The 16183-nt window shown below is 36.2% G+C and overlaps 1 pseudogene; it reads right to left on the reverse strand.

The window, feature by feature from the left end:
• The window catches only part of LOC129927699 (dynein axonemal heavy chain 6-like), an 81146-nt pseudogene that overhangs the window by 60247 nt on the left and 4716 nt on the right, over window positions 1-16183 (reverse strand).

Here is a 16183-nt window from a genome sequence, read left to right on the forward strand (position 1 = left end):
TTTACAACAATATGATTTGATGCATTCTGAAAGCTTCATTTGTACATGATGATCACACCTTTATCATCAAGATAGTTAAGCAACTATTTTCTTTTTAAAAGATCACCACAAAAGTTGTTTTTTTTTTTCCTTTTGATCACATCCACTTGGCAGAGGTGGGGACTTGTTTCACATACATTGACCATGTTTTGTACTCAGAACGCATGTATTGTAGACTTGCATCTTTTTGGGGTGAGTTTTAGTTTTATCAGACTTGTGAGCCTAGTCTAATGATAATGGAAGCAGCCTTCCCTTCCAATAGCCTATTAAGAAATACATGAAGTTTAGAACACTAGAGCATCGCCAATAAAAACACACACAAAAATATAAATCTAGAGAGGATTAATTTACTTCTGTTATAGAATTTATTTATCTTAAAATATATTGTGTTATATAATTATCTAAGTCACTGAGCCTTGTGGAGTTATATGTCATTCAGTTTTGTAGTGTTTATGTCACCCAGTCTCATCAGTCACATGTCTGTATGTAAGCCATTAGCCAAGGTGTTTTTCAATGAAAGTAAGCTTCTCTATACCATTTAGCTATGGTTTGTCTGCCCCTCAGCCATGGTGTCTCTGCCTAAAGGCAGCACGGAAAACCAACTCCTAGATACCCCCTCCCCCCCACCGGTCCACAAATGAGATTGGACCAAAAGCGCTCTGAGCATGCTATAAGCATGAAAGTAGCGCTATATAAAAGCTATAATAATAATAATAATAAGTCAATGAACAATTTGAACTAAATATTCAATATTCACTAATTCAAATAAAGTCTTTATAAAAGAAACATAATTATATTTAAGGTCCTAATCACCTTATAATCCAAGCTGTCTGAACAATTAAACACTACACACCATATAGCCAAAGCTTTAGCCAAATCTTTAGTTGTTTCAGTCTTTCCAGTACCAGCTGGACCTACAGGTGCTCCACCTAGATCAAGTTGTAGGGCTCCCATAAGGCAGAGATAGCATCTGTCCTATGAATGAGCAATGTGGCATGAATAGAAAACTAAAGATAGAGATGGTTGCTGTTTTAATGCATAAACTAGAAAGATGAAACTTATCCTTCTAGGAGGGAGAAAAAATTTTGTCAATGTCTCTATGATTGTGCTTTGATTGTGCTTATAACTATTTGTCAAAAAGTAACATCTGGCATCACTTACAGATTTTGAGCTCCCATTCTACTAGATTACTAATGAATAAGGTACTAATATGTTAATCATAAAATCTTCAGGCTAGTTAAGCAACTGAGAATTTACAATTTAAAAGTAGGGATCTACACAAAAGTGGTAGCTGTTTTTTTTTTAAACTAAAAGCATTGCTATTAAGTTTATTTAAAACTAAAGAATTTATTAGCAATTAATTCTGTTGTGTTCAGTAAATTTGTTAAACGTGTTTGCCCAGTTAATAATCATTGATGAAATGGATATGTCAACTTAGTTATTCAAATATTTTATTTTTTTAATTCAATAGAAATATCCACTTGAATCCTCAAATAGTCAGCTAGGCATGTTCTGAAAATTAGTCAGGTCATGTCATATTATTCAAATGTTTTATCCTGACATTAATTCAAATGTTTTATCCTATCAATTGATCAAACAAATATGCCTGTCACTTGGAAAAATATAAATAGTCCAACGATACCCATATCAATAAACTTACAGTCAGAGGTGTAATCACTAGTCTAGGACAGGCTCCAAGGTACTCATAGCCATAGGTGTAGACAGCAATTGACATTCAGACAACACAGTTATATCTGAGTTGTTTTTGCCATTCAAAACTTAAAAGTTCTGATACCTGTCAACACAAGTTTTGTTGTTTCTTCATTTAACAAACAAATGAAAGAAGGCCAAAGAGATTCATGAATCTAGTAGATCAAAAGAAATGCCACACCAAAAAACTTGGCTAAAGAGATTTTAAAACTGCCAGCAGCTACAACTTACAACTTGAAATATATATAAGATATATTTCCTCTAGATTGTAAATGTTTTGAATGCACATGCAATGTTTCCATTCATGTTTTGTTCCTAGCATTATACTGATCCCCAGAAAGATTTTTTATTTATATGCAGATGATAATGACACAGACCTAAAGAGACTAAAATGAGTCCTATAGTTACAAATGTAAAAGAGGTAAAGCACTGTGCTACATTTCATCACCATTACCGAAACTATTCTTTATTTTTAAAAACAAAAAATTTTCCCAAAACACAGTTTGTAAAAGCGAAAGAATGAAACTGTAACTTGTGATTTTCCTTTCTATCTTTTTAAAAAGAAGATCTTGTGTTTATTTAAACGATGTTTTTCTAAATGCTCTTTTTTGTTTTGACCATGAAGTCTTGAGTGCTGATTAATATAGGCATAATTAACCACATTTGGGACAATTAGGATTTTGTCTTTTTTACAATGGATTACCATTTTTAAAATTCCATTTGACTGATTAATTTGTAAAGCTTTGATTTTTTTTCAGACATACTATTTTTAAGATATTAGCTATAGATATTACATTCTAATACAAGATTTTAAAGCTTTTGGTAATCTCAGGGCTGCATGTAAAACATTTCTGTTACCTCAAGGGTCACACAAAATGGTCTTTCTTTTTGCACAGCATGGAGGGATAGATAGGGTACTTGGGGCACTATAAGGTGTTGTCATTACAGATTTTACAATGAATACATTTCATTTAAAAATATTTTTAATGCACATTTCAACAGTCATCTTTTAAGAAGAGGTCTTTGTTGCATGAAGCAATATGTATTTTCTAATGATGTCAAAAAAATTGATTTAGCCATCAAATGGAATTTAATAATATTAGGAAGATGAAAAAGTTCAATGTCAAAAAATGTCTGACCTGTTTTTTCACCATTTCTGAAATTATGTCCCGTGCATGAACATTGATTGTAATAAGAGCGCAGAGTGTAGCTCGTGCCAGTTTAGGAAGTTCTCCTCTCACTGCCCCAGCTAGAAGATTTAACTCCTGTTGATAGAAAGTGATTTTGAAAGTACTGATATATTTTAAGTGCTGATACATAATGGTAGAAAAGATAAGTTTTGTGAAATATAAAATCAAATAAAAAATTTTTACTGTAAAGCTTCTTTGTTCGAAGTCCCTCATTCCCCTGATAACTGTTCGAGAGTCTCTAAGAATAGCTGTGACATCACGGGTCCACATCATTTGACATATTGTTAGAACAACCTAAGAACAGAATTGATGTTGAAGAACAATGATAAAAATGGTTAGCTCTATCATATACAAAAGTCTGAGATCAATATGTGTCTGAACTCCAACATAGCAGCAAATGAATTCATTAAGTTTTTCCAAAGCGTAGGACAAATACAAATTAATGAAAGTAGAAATAAAGATGTAAACTCAGAAATCCAAGATAAAATTAAAGAAAACAATCCAGCTTACTCCTTGGGAATGACCACTAATCTTAAAATGAAGGAACTAGATGAATCCCTAAAAGTCCTCAAACCAAAACAAGCCCCGGGTCCAGACAAATTATCAAATGACATGCTTCTTCACTTGGGTCCTCAAGCCAAAAGAAAACTGCTACAAATATTCAATGCTAGCTGGAAATCTGGCAGAATTCCAAACATCTGGAAAAAAGCCATTATGATCCCTATAATAAAGCACGGCAAACCAAGAAATAAACTGGATAGCTACCGTCCCATCATCCTCACTAGCTGTACTTGCAAACTGATGGAAAGAGTGATAAATAGAAGGCTGACATGGATCCTTGAGTCAAATAACCTACTCACTGAAGCCCAGGCTGGCTTTAGAAAAGGCAGATCAACAGAAGATCAAATTGCCTTCATCACACAAGAAATAGAAGACGGCTTTCAAGAAAAGAAACCAACAACAATTGTGTGGGTTGACTTAGAAAAAGCATTTGACAAAGTCTGGGAACAAGGTCTCTTGCTCAAGCTAATCCAGCATCACATATCCCACAGAATGTACAACTGGATAAAGGAATACCTAAATAACAGAAAAGCCTTAGTTTGCATGCAAGGACAAAGAAGCCACACAGTGGGTATAAAAAATGGCATCCCCCAAGGAGGAGTCCTATCCCCAACAATTTTTCTAATATTCATAAACGATCTAAATCAAAACCTACCCAAAAAAGTTAAAAGCAGCATGTATGCAGATGACCTTGCCTTAATTAGCACAGAAGAATATGTAGGAACATCGAAATTTCGATTACAAGATGCTCTTGATAAACTCAATAATTGGTCCAAAGACTGGGGCATGTCCATTAACACAAAAAAGACAACATATACCATATTCTCACTGTCAACAAAACAACAAACAATAAAATTAACATTAGATAAGGAAGCTTTAGAAAAAAATGACAGCCCTACTTATCTTGGAGTCACCTATGACCCGAGACTAACCTGGAAAAACCAAATAGATAAAACACAGAGTAAAGGCATCCAGAGACTATCCCTCTTGAAAAAATTAGCTGGCACAGATTGGGGAGCTAATCACAACATCCTGAAAAAGACCTATACCAGTTATGTAAGACCTGTACTAGAATATGGTGCCACAGCATGGGGCTCAGCAGCCCAAACCAACCTAAGAAAAATAGACAAGGTTCAAAATATTGGTTTAAGGATAATGACAGGAGCAATCAAAACAACACTCATTAGAACTATGGAGGAAACCGCTGCCCTGATCTCTCTGGATGAAAGAAGAGAAATAAAAATCCTTTCCCAATTCACTAAATTGGAAACCTTTGAAAGGCACCCACTTAGAACAAAAATCCACAAAACTGGCACAAAAAACATCTCAAAAGGACCAATTTCATACAGGAATCTCTAAACCTAAAAAAGAAACACCAACTTGAAAAAATTACTCTGGAATCCTCGATACACTATAACGAATTTCCACCCTGGGACGAAAGCCCTATTCCTACTATAAGGGACCATATTGAAAACATAAAAAGAAAATCTGATTACAGACCAACAGAGCTCAAGGAAATAGTGAACTGTTTTCTACATACCAATTACCCTAGCAATCAGTGGATCAGAGTTTACACGGATGGCTCATCCCATAAAGCCACCACAAATGGAGGAGCTGGAATACTTATCGAATGGCCAGATGGAGGAAAACTAGAAAAATCCATTGCAACTGGAGAGCTCTCTGACAGTCACAGAGCAGAAAGGGAAGCACTAGCACTAGCTGCTACCATGCTAGCAAATCATCCAAGTTCCCCTCACAGTCAGATTGTCTTGCTAACCGATGCAAAAACAACCCTCCAAAGCTTGCAAAACTCTGATTCCTCTTTTATTAAAAACCTCAGAACAGCACTTACAAAGCTCAACAACAAGAGCAAAAAAACTGTTATTCAATGGATATTAGCCCATATACAACTAGAAGGAAATGAGAAGGCTGACACACTCGCCAAGAGTGGGAGAACTAACTCTCAAATAAACTCTGCACTCTATCCAGAAGAAATGAAGAAATTAATTGTAAACAAAATAAATGAGAAATGGACGAGCTCTCATCCAAATCACAAGAAAGATGAAGCTTACTATAAGCTATCCCGACAAAACCAACGTCTAATCTTTCTCAGGACCGGACACAACAGAATGCGACAACACATGCACCGGAAGCTCAAAATTGGAGCCAGTGAAATCTGCCCATGTGGAGTATCACCAGAGAATGCCGACCACGTCCTCCAAAACTGCTCTCTTTACCAAGAGGCCCATATAAGACATTGGCCCCAAATCACCCCAATAGAAAGAAAACTATATGGAGAGCTCCCTGATTTGGAAACCACCGCGCAGTTCATCTCATGTATTGGTCTAGTCATATGAACACTCCAACATAACAATGAGAACGATGAAGAAGAAGAAGAAGAATTAGTTATTAAGAGTTACGAGCAAAGTAATCCCTCTTACAAAAAAGGAGGGATTGTCTTTTTTTTTACAACTTTTTTTTATGTTACTTGCATACTTAGAATGAGAACAATACACTGACCTAGACAAGAATAGTGAAAGAAAGAGGGACAGAAGGAAAAAACAAGAGAGACATAGAGAGAGGACAATGGAAAATTCAAGCTAAACTAAGCAACAAGACCTAAAAGACAGTGGTCTATGTCTAGCAGAATAGAACAAACTAAATGTTGATGACTAGCGTACTGATTAACTATTGATAAAGATTTCATCTCATATTATACTGACTACATGTTTGTGTAAACTCTTAAAAATTTCAATACCTCAAACTAGCTAGATCTAACATGGACTCATTACTTTTTTTTTTATTTAAATACACAAAACTTTATTCTTGGCTAGTGGTCTATGTTCTCCTATAAGGTTGTTAAAGTTTGACATTTAATGCTTAGGTTGACTGAAAGAAAAACCAAAGTCTTTGAGAGAATAGAACAGAAAAATGCAGGGTATCAAATACCAGGAAAAGAAGACTGGCTGGCAAAAAGGAGGAGCTCCTCAATACTGTGAAGAGATGAAAGCTGATGAACTGGTTTGGTCATATTGTAAGACATGACTCATTGCCTAAAATCATTCTTCAAGGTACAGTGGAGGGAACATGAAGAAAGGGTCAATCTGGCTGGATAACATAAAATAATAGATCTTAATATCCTGCTAAGAACACCTGCTGATGAGGTAAAGTGGAAGCATTTGGTTATGTGAGCTGTCAAAGTACCCTTAGACCAAAAGTCAAGGGACAAATGAAACGAAGTGATAGGGAAAAATGAATGACTAGATTAAAGCACAAATAGAACAAATAAACAACTAGATTAACACATTAATAGTAACTACCAATACGTCTATAAATAACAAGAAACAGGATCAGTTACTGATAATACTTTAGATACTGTACCTCCAAATACTTCCAGTCATGTAACAGACCAATGGGAAATGAGCTAATGTATCCAGGAACAAAGCGTCAGGCCTGAAACATTTAAAAAAAAACAAAAGGCTATTATTAAAATATTCACTTTATTAAAAAAATGCTAAAAAATTTTGATAGACAATACTAATTCAAGATATTTCTTTATAAACCCATACTAGTAAAAACAACAAAAATGAAAAGATGTGACACGAAAAAAAACTACTATATTTTGTGCAGAAAACTACGCCATAGGACGATCCCAAGCCCAGCTGAGAAAGGAGGAAGTTTGGGCATAGGGAAAAACCTTTAGCTTCAGTAATAACAAATGGCAAATAAACAGAGGACACAGACCTGGAAGAAGATGGACCTCCAGCTTGAAGGTTTAAGATGGGCAAGACATGGGAGGGGGAGTCAGTGGCTGAATAGTTAAGTGCTTAGCTTCAAAACCTGGGGATTTTTAGGGCACCCCAGAGTCCACCCAACTCTAATGGGTACCTGAATTTAGTTGGGGAAAGTAAAGGTGGTTGGTAATTGTGCTAGCCACATAACACCTTTCTTATTAATTGTTGGCCAAAGAAACAGATGACCTTAACATCATATGCATCAAGGTCTGAAATGGGAACTTTACCTATTTTTTTTAAGACATGAGAGCAGTTGGAGAGACTCGCCCAGAACTGAGACTCCTAAAGGAAGATGTTTGGTAGCCTATGCCACAGACAAGACAACAGGCAGAGATGAGATGATGAGACCTAGGAATTTTTTTTATTTCATTGCCTATACTTATAAAAATATTTTATTATACTTACTGGTCTTCAAGTAACACAACTATTGGACTGAAAGCATATGGGTCAATGGAAGAAAATCACAAGGGAATGATAAAGTTGAATATTCCTCCTGAAGCATGCTCTGCCAAGAGTTTAACTAACTGGTTAAATCACCTGGTGGCATTCTTGTAAGCACAATGTGGAAAGACCTGACAAATGAAACACAATGATTGGATAACAAAAGTACATTATAACATTGATGTGTAAGTTGTTCAGAAACTGAACTTTATATGTAGTGTAGACCAAAGTTACTGCCCTTTGATAAGTTTAATTTTTTTTCAATCAAGAATTCAACATTGTTATCCAAAAACATCACAGAGATAGATGAACCAGTATTTCTTCTTCTTCTAGCCAGCTTTAGTGCTGCTGAGCTGTGAGCTCTTTTGCAGACTGTGCCAAGGAAAAAAAAATTGTGCTGTTTTCTTCAGTTGTTCAGCACTGCCGTACATGGTGTTGGTTTTATTGGGCTGTAGTGGAAGTAGGGTCTGCCTAAGGTGGATTAGGGAGGGGCATTCAAAGAGGATATGGTTTACGGTTTCAAAGGGGTGGGCGCAATATCTGCAAAGGGGTAGTTGTGTGGAGTTCATTTTGCTCAGGTGGTAATTTAATAGTGGTGTGTGTCCTGTTCTTAGTTGGAAGATTGTAGATTGTTCTTTGCGGGGGAGGAAGTTAATACTGTCCAGTTTGTTAGGAGTAGTCATTTCTCTGTACATGGCTCTGCCTGTGTTTCCTGATGCCCATTGGTTGAGCCACTCCTCTTTGTGATTGTTGACTAACATTGACCTTAGGGTGAGGTAGTTAACAGGTCTATCTGGTTGTTCCATAGATGAACCTGCCTTTGATAGCTTATCTGCCTTTTCATTTCCCATGATGTCAATGTGTCCAGGGATCCACTGTAGCGTAATATTGATATTTAATTTTGATATCATCTGGTGGATTATCACAATGAGTGTTGTCAATTCTCTTGGGCTGTTTGAGGTGCTGCTGTTAAGTGCTTGCAGAGTAGATTGGGAGTCTGTAAAGACAACAATATCTGATGGTGGTTGCACTCCTTCATATAATTTGTTTTCCCCTGTCTGGAGTGCTATGGTAATTGCCTCAATTTCGGCTTGGAAGTTTGAGCAGTAATCACCACAGGGTGCGCTTATCTCAAAGTGTTTATTTTTAGGGAAGACCAGGAAGGCACCAAGACCAGCATTGATGGTAGTTTTGAAAGCCGATCCGTCTGTATAAATATGGATAGCTGTTTTTTGATAGCTTTCGATTGTTTCAAGCGTGCCTACTTTGAGCTCCAGTGGATTTGATTCTTTTGTTAAGGTGTTATTTAGTAAATGTGTTTTGATGGTTGGTTGTTTGTAGTTTAGTCCGGGTGTAATGTTTGAAAACCTGGTAATTTTTTCTCTTTTATTGGGTAGGAGGTGTTTTAGGGCTAGTTCGTCAGTAAGTTGGATCAGAGTCCTTTGCTTTTTTTGGTTGTTTTTCCTATTTCTCTGTGTTAGTAATTTATTAGGATGATCGTCCTCCAACCTTCTGTATCTCTCAATAGCTTCTAATGCTGCTCTGTTGCGCCTTAACTTAAGAGGTTCAATATTGGAGTCTATTTCACAGGCTGCTGTGGGAGTAGTTCTCATACCTCCACTAATTAGCCGCAAGGCTTGGTTTTGGATTGTATCTAATGATGATTGATAGGTTTTGTTGGCAGCTACTTGTATGGAGAGACAGTTATCCATTACAGATCTGACATATCCAGTGTATAACTGTCTTAAGGTTTTCTTTTCAGCTCCCCAGGATATTCCTGCTAGGTGTTTTATTATGTTTAATCTTTGTGATGCCTTTTCTTTTAAATCTGCCATAAAGTGTTTTAGAGACAGTCTTTGGTCTAGTTTTACACCAAGATATGTTGGATTTTCTTCTTTATTTATTGGCTGAGAGTCTATTTTTAGGATGTAGTTTCTTTTTGCTGTTTTGTTGCTGTGGCTAAAGATTGAATAAACTGACTTTTCTTTTCAGTATTTCCATTTTCCATAATTTTGAATATGTGGAGATAGTTGTGAGGGCTCTATTTAGTTTGGATCTAGTCAGCACTGGATGTTTCTCTGTAGTCCAAATTAAAAGGTCATCTGCATAAAGTGCCTTATTGACCGAAATGAAGTCCGGGAGGTCATTCATGAAGATTAGAAAGAGAGTGCAGCTAAGGGCTGAACCTTGTGGTAGTACTTCTTCCAAACTTTTTTTACTAGAGATGGCACCTTCGAGTCGGGTTTGAATGGTTCTGTTTTTTAAGAATGCCCTGATCCAGCTGTACATTTTTCCATGGATGCCCATTTTTTTTCATCTTCAAAAATAGACCTTTTCTCCACACTTTATCATAGGCTTGCTGCAAATCTATAAATACTGCTGTAGTGTGCTTGTTTTCATGAAACCCTTCCACTGTGTCCTGGATAAAATGAAAGAGGTGGTCTTCTGTTCTACTTGCTTTCCTGAAGCCAGCTTGTGCATTGTGGAGTGAGCAAGTACTTTCTAGCCACCAATAAAGTCGGTTATTGATAATTTTTTCTGCCATTTTGCCAATGTTGGATGTTAGAGATATTGGTCTATAACTTTTTGAGTCTCCAGGTGGTTTATTTTTCTTTAAAATGGGTATTATGTTTGCGGTTCTCCATTCCTGTGGTATGTCTCCAGTTTTCCATGTATGGTTGATAAAGTTAAATATACAGTTTTGTGCCTGTGGTCCTAGTCCCCGAATCATTTCATTTGTTATTTTATCGGGTCCAGGGGATTTTCTTGACTTGAGGCTTTTTAGGGCAGTATTGAGCTCATGTAGAGTGAAGGGAGTGTCAAAGATCTGACAGTTGACTGTTGGAGCTTTTTCTTCTTTCTTTAAGATATTACTGAAGGCCTGGTCCAGTTGTTTTCTTGGCTTTGACTTGTTAATGCTGGCAAAATATTTATTGAAGGTTTCAGCCTTTTTAAGGTTTTCTGTTATTATGTCGTCAGTGCCTTTTATAGGTTGGGGGTTTGTTATTTGTATGAACCAGTATATGACACATTGTTAGCAGGAAAAACATGTTTTGTTATTTTACAGTATTTTTTTAGACCTACTATTATTTGACATATTATTTATATTTGCATTCTTACTGTACTATCTTATGCCCTACAAATCCAGAATTTCTCTATCTTTATTAGACAGAGTATGTTGGAGTATGCATTCTAATACATCCTAATTATCTTGGCCATAAAGTATGTTGTGAGAGACATAAGGTTATATTATAAGTGTGCTTAGAAAAATTGAAGCTTTCGTCAGAGTATTCATTTTATATGACAGGGTTGTTAGCCCTGCGCACAACCGTCTGGGGGAGTGAGCCTTTTGCCTCTATCAATAGCTGCCTTTTATTTTTGTGTAAGCTGCTCTAACCCTTTGTAGATCCCTCCACATCCTGCAAGGCAGCAAATTTGATTTTGCTTCACCAAGGGTATGTTATATTATGAGAGTGCTAAGAAAAATTGAATTTTTCAAAATAACAACTAAGATCTAAGTTTACCTTTCCCAATTTCCCCATTCTAAGCAGCACAAAGATCTTGGTTCTAGCCTGATGTGAAAGTTTGTTTTGCCAAAACCTGATGACATTGTCATGGGGGGATGTCAATTGTTAATCTGAAAAAAAATATTAAAAATATATATATATAAATATGAAAATAGAGACTTTATTGTACAGATGTCCTTGTTGGAATGAAAAATGTGGAATGCGGAATATACACGCATTAATTGTCTGTCATCATTTGGTCATTACAACAATGAAATAAAGAAGGCTACATTTAGACACCATATTTCAAGTTGCTAAGAACTTATTGTATTTGCCTATGATTTTGTCTACCCTGACATAATCTAACCCTTAGTCCCAGCTGTTTCATGTCTTTGAAAAATGTTTGTTGTGAGTTTGCCAAAGACTAGTGATGCTCAGTTTCCATCATCATCATCACTCCTTTGAGTTCCTCATGGAACATAGGGCCTCGACAAAAACATGCCACTCTCCACAGTCTCTTGCTAGTTTTTTAATGGTTTCCCAGCTCTTACCGGTCTTCTCTGCTTCTTCAAGTACACTGCGTCGCCATGTTCTTTTTGGTCATCCTCTGAGTCTTGCTCCCTGGGGGTTCCACTCTAAGGCCTGCCTAGCTCTGTTGCTGGTATCTTTTCTAAGGGTGTGACCAATCCATCTCCACTTCCTCTCTAAGATCGGCACTTCTATATTTTTCTGTCCACTCATCTCCCACAGTTTGGTGTTTTCTAATTTGTCATACCAGTGTATTTTTTAGGATATTTCTCAGGCATCTGTTGATGAAGGTCTGTATTTTTTTTTTGTTGTGGCTTCAGTTGTTCTCCATGTTTCAGAACCATACAGTAGGACAGCCTTGACATTAGAGTTAAAGATTCTTAGTTTAGTCTTGTTTGAGATGTGAGGAGATTTCCAGGTTGGTTTTAACTGTGTAAATATCTGACGCGCTAGATGCACACCTGATGCACATACCTTGCCGTGGTGTGACAGCTTGAGTGCCTCAATGACCCTCAGAGCTATACCGGCGGGAGCTCATCACTCCTGGCAGGTACTACCAAGCCAGACAGGTCTGCTAGGAAAGAGGCCAGACAAAAGGTGCATCCCCCTTCCCGGGACACAGGTATTGTTTGATAGGCTAACAACCTGTCCATTGAAAAAATAGTGTTATAGAAACCAGAACAAAAACACAAACACTAAACATTGTCAGAGGCGAAAGTAGAGCTCCACAAAGGAGACTTATGAAGCTATGCAGGGAAAGTCGAACGAATCCTGTGAGGCCGACCACTCTACTTAAACCAATGAAAAAGAAACACTTCCTTATTCAGAAGGCAGCATTTAACTTGGGAACATGGAATGTCCGTACTTTACTAGAACCAGGTAGATGTGCACAAATTGCAAAGGAAATGGCCAACTACAAACTACAGATCCTGGGAATGAGTGAAGTTCGATGGAACACATTCGGTGAAACAAGACTGCAATTAGGAGAAGACCCTTCTCTTCTCTGGAAAGGAAAAAGAAGATGACTTACATGAAAATGGTGTAGCACTACTACTAAACAAGGAAGCTTTCAAAAGTCTCAGTTTCAGAACGAATAATTAGAGCAAAATTTTTGTCTAAGTTCGAAAATGTTCATATCATTATGTGCTATGCTCCCACCAACCTTGCAAGTGATACCGACAAAAATACATTTTATGACCAACTGCAAAGTATAGTTGACAAAATGTTTTGATCTTCATGGGAGACTCGAATGTCTAAGTGGGAAGTGACACAGAGAGAGAGAGAAAAGTATGGGCACCCTGGGACTTGGCATCATAAATGAAAATGGAGAAATGTTTGCAGACTTCTTCACATTTAATGAATTAGTTATAGGAGGCAGCATTTTCCCCCACAAAAAATGCCACAAAGTGACATGGGTTTCACCAGACAATAAAACAGAAAATCAAATCAACCACGTTACCATACGGCGGAACTGGAGAAGCACATTACTAGACGTTACCGCTTAGCCACCGTGCCTTCAGCTGAGGCTTGTGGGAAGTTTTTTGTGTTAGGGTGAATAGATTGTGCAGGTTTTCCCTTATAACCCTCCACATCATACTGTGGAAGTTATGACCACCTGCAACCCTGCCATATCCTAGAGGCCTCTGAAGTTTTGTGGGAGAAAGACGAAAAAAAACCTGCATGTCATTTGCCAACATAACCCATGATTAAAGATTACTTACCTCAAGCCTTTCTTTATCATGTGGTAGTCTAACTATTCATTTGTGTTTGTTTTGTTATAAGTTCTATGCCATGAGAATCAAAGCGAAATAGCTGACAAAATTAAACTATTTTGTTATTCAATTTTAAAAAATTTAGCCACATATCTCTTTGCAAGTTGATATGATTCAATCTTCTGTAAAATGACTCCCAAGCTGAGGTTACCTCATCAAATCTGTAGTAGTTTTGTTATTTTATAAGAGGCTTAAAGTACAACTCTTTTAAAGTGCTATTAATGGTCCTATATTTAAGCAATGGCCTCACCTCTAAGTTAGGATTACCATAAAACTCATTCAGGAAGTCTATCAGGCTGTCAAGAGATAATGTTGTAGAACAGACAATCACATGCTTCTTGATCTTAGTTAGACCCAAACTGTAGTCTCCACCACAGTTAACTCTTTCCATGTATGTGGCTAAAATTCCTTGAATCTAGAATGGATTTATAACAATGAACCAGTTAGAAGAAATGAGTTAAAATGTTTAAGTTCCATTGGAATATTTGTAGTAAAGTAAAGTATCCCTTTACTTAGCTAGATTGGGAGACTTGAGTATGATTACATGGCTAGGTATAAAAACAAAGGCCAGGGTAATGGTTAGAATCATAAAAAGTTGGCCCAGCCAAATGTCAGGGGAAAATTCTCCATATCCAACAGTGGAGAACATGACAACAACAAAACAGAAAGACTCAAAAATTGTGAAGTTTGTGCTGCTGCTTCCTCTTTGAATGTGTTGAATAGTGCAGATACTTAAGGGAAGGAAATCAAGGAGAAATCTTCAAGTTAACTCAAGTGTCAACTTATTTATATTTATGTTTATTACTGACAGAAAATAAGACAAGCTATTGACTCTAGAAACTGGGTCAGAGAATACATGGTCACTTAATTTTAACTAATCATATATTCAAATAAACTCATGTAACTCTATCAAAAACTAAATTTATAGTGCAATTTCTAGGCTATATTTTACATTCTGTAGCACTATATGGCTATACAGTACATATATTTCACAGTATACAGCACAATATCTAGGCTACAAAGCACAATAATTAAATATTAGTATATAAATCTATATATATAAATATATATATGTATATATCTATTGAATTGAATACTAGTAATGCAGATGAATGCCTGCCTGTTCATGTGGTCATTGATCATGCTGTTTGTTGCTTTTACATGTTTCTGATATTCCTTCAGATTTGAAAATTTATTACATCCTAACACAAACCTCCTAAGAATTGCAAGAGATGATGACATGGGATAGTGAATTCTCGAGTGAAGCAGTATGAGTCCAGAATAGATAGAGAGTTTAGTATGGCAGTACAGCAATTTAGAGTTTAGTAAAGCATTTTTAGCCAGTGTATCCTGTAGCCAATTGTGAAGTATTGGATGTGATTTGTTTGTTATTAAGAACCACATTATTTTGGAACTCTTGTTGTCAAGTTCTTGAGTTGGATGTGTTGTGTTGATCTGTGTTTTACAGAAGGCCTGTTGGAGAGAATCATTACAATATTTAAAACCAAACAAATAAATTTATTTCCAAAAAATATTGAGAGAGGATTTGTTTTTCAGTAGCCTCACATGCTAAATAAAAAAAACAAGTGATGTTGACAAACAGTAGCACCGTCTGCTAAAGTAATGTCATTGACATAGTTTGGTTTGTTAGGTGGAGATCATTCTGCCAGAAAATTATTGTGTTATTTCATTAGTGTGATGGTCTGGAGAATCAAAGGGAACCTTATGATACTTTTATTTTTTTTAAGATCTCAGAATGTATTGGAAAAAATGAACTAATTGGTTCATTATTAAGAGTGGCAGACACAGGAGAATAATAATAAAACTTCCTTTGCTAAGCAGATCTTAAAATAGCCTATTGGCTGAAATAAAAGGAATGACTAGCAACAGGCTACAAGCATTTTATAGCACCCAGCACATACTTAGAAGCAAAAGAAAAGTGTATATCAATGAAAAGAAAAAAAAAGTATATATAAACATCATAAGACCAGTAGCCATGTATGCAAGTGAGACCTGGGCACTGACAAAAACTACAGAAACTCTGCTAAATACTTGGAGATAACAAATCCTTAGAAAAATGTATAAAAAAGATCAGATTACATTGGGAAGATTTGCCCAAAAGAATGTCAGAGAACAGAGGAGCGAAAAAAGTATACCAACAAAAAACAAAGGGCAGAACATAAATAAAATGGATTGAAGATATAGCGACAGATCTACAACAGCTTAGAGTTTCGGCATAGAGATAAAAAGCTAAAGAGAGATCTGAATGGAAAGATTTTACTAAACTCTAAACTACATACTAAATTTAAAGCAACGATATTTTAAGAATATTATAGACTCATGATTCTTGTTCTTGAAAAGCATACTCTCTGAAGAAGCTGAAAGGAGAAGGTGACAACAACAAAGACAGTTGACAGCCATTCTCTGATTCTGAGACTAAGAATAAGACTACTTAAGTTAAAGATCTAGATAGATTCAAGTCATATCAAAGTTATCATAGTAATCTTTATTGTTATAGACTTAATTAAAGATCTAGATTGATTCAAGTCATATCAAAGAATTCTCAGTAATCTTAACTGTTATAGACGTAGTTAGATCTAGATGTCTTTATGAATCATATTATTGTCACATTGACTATCATG

This window comes from Biomphalaria glabrata, chromosome 8 (assembly GCF_947242115.1).
Source record: "Biomphalaria glabrata chromosome 8, xgBioGlab47.1, whole genome shotgun sequence".
NCBI classification, from domain to species: domain Eukaryota; kingdom Metazoa; phylum Mollusca; class Gastropoda; family Planorbidae; genus Biomphalaria; species Biomphalaria glabrata.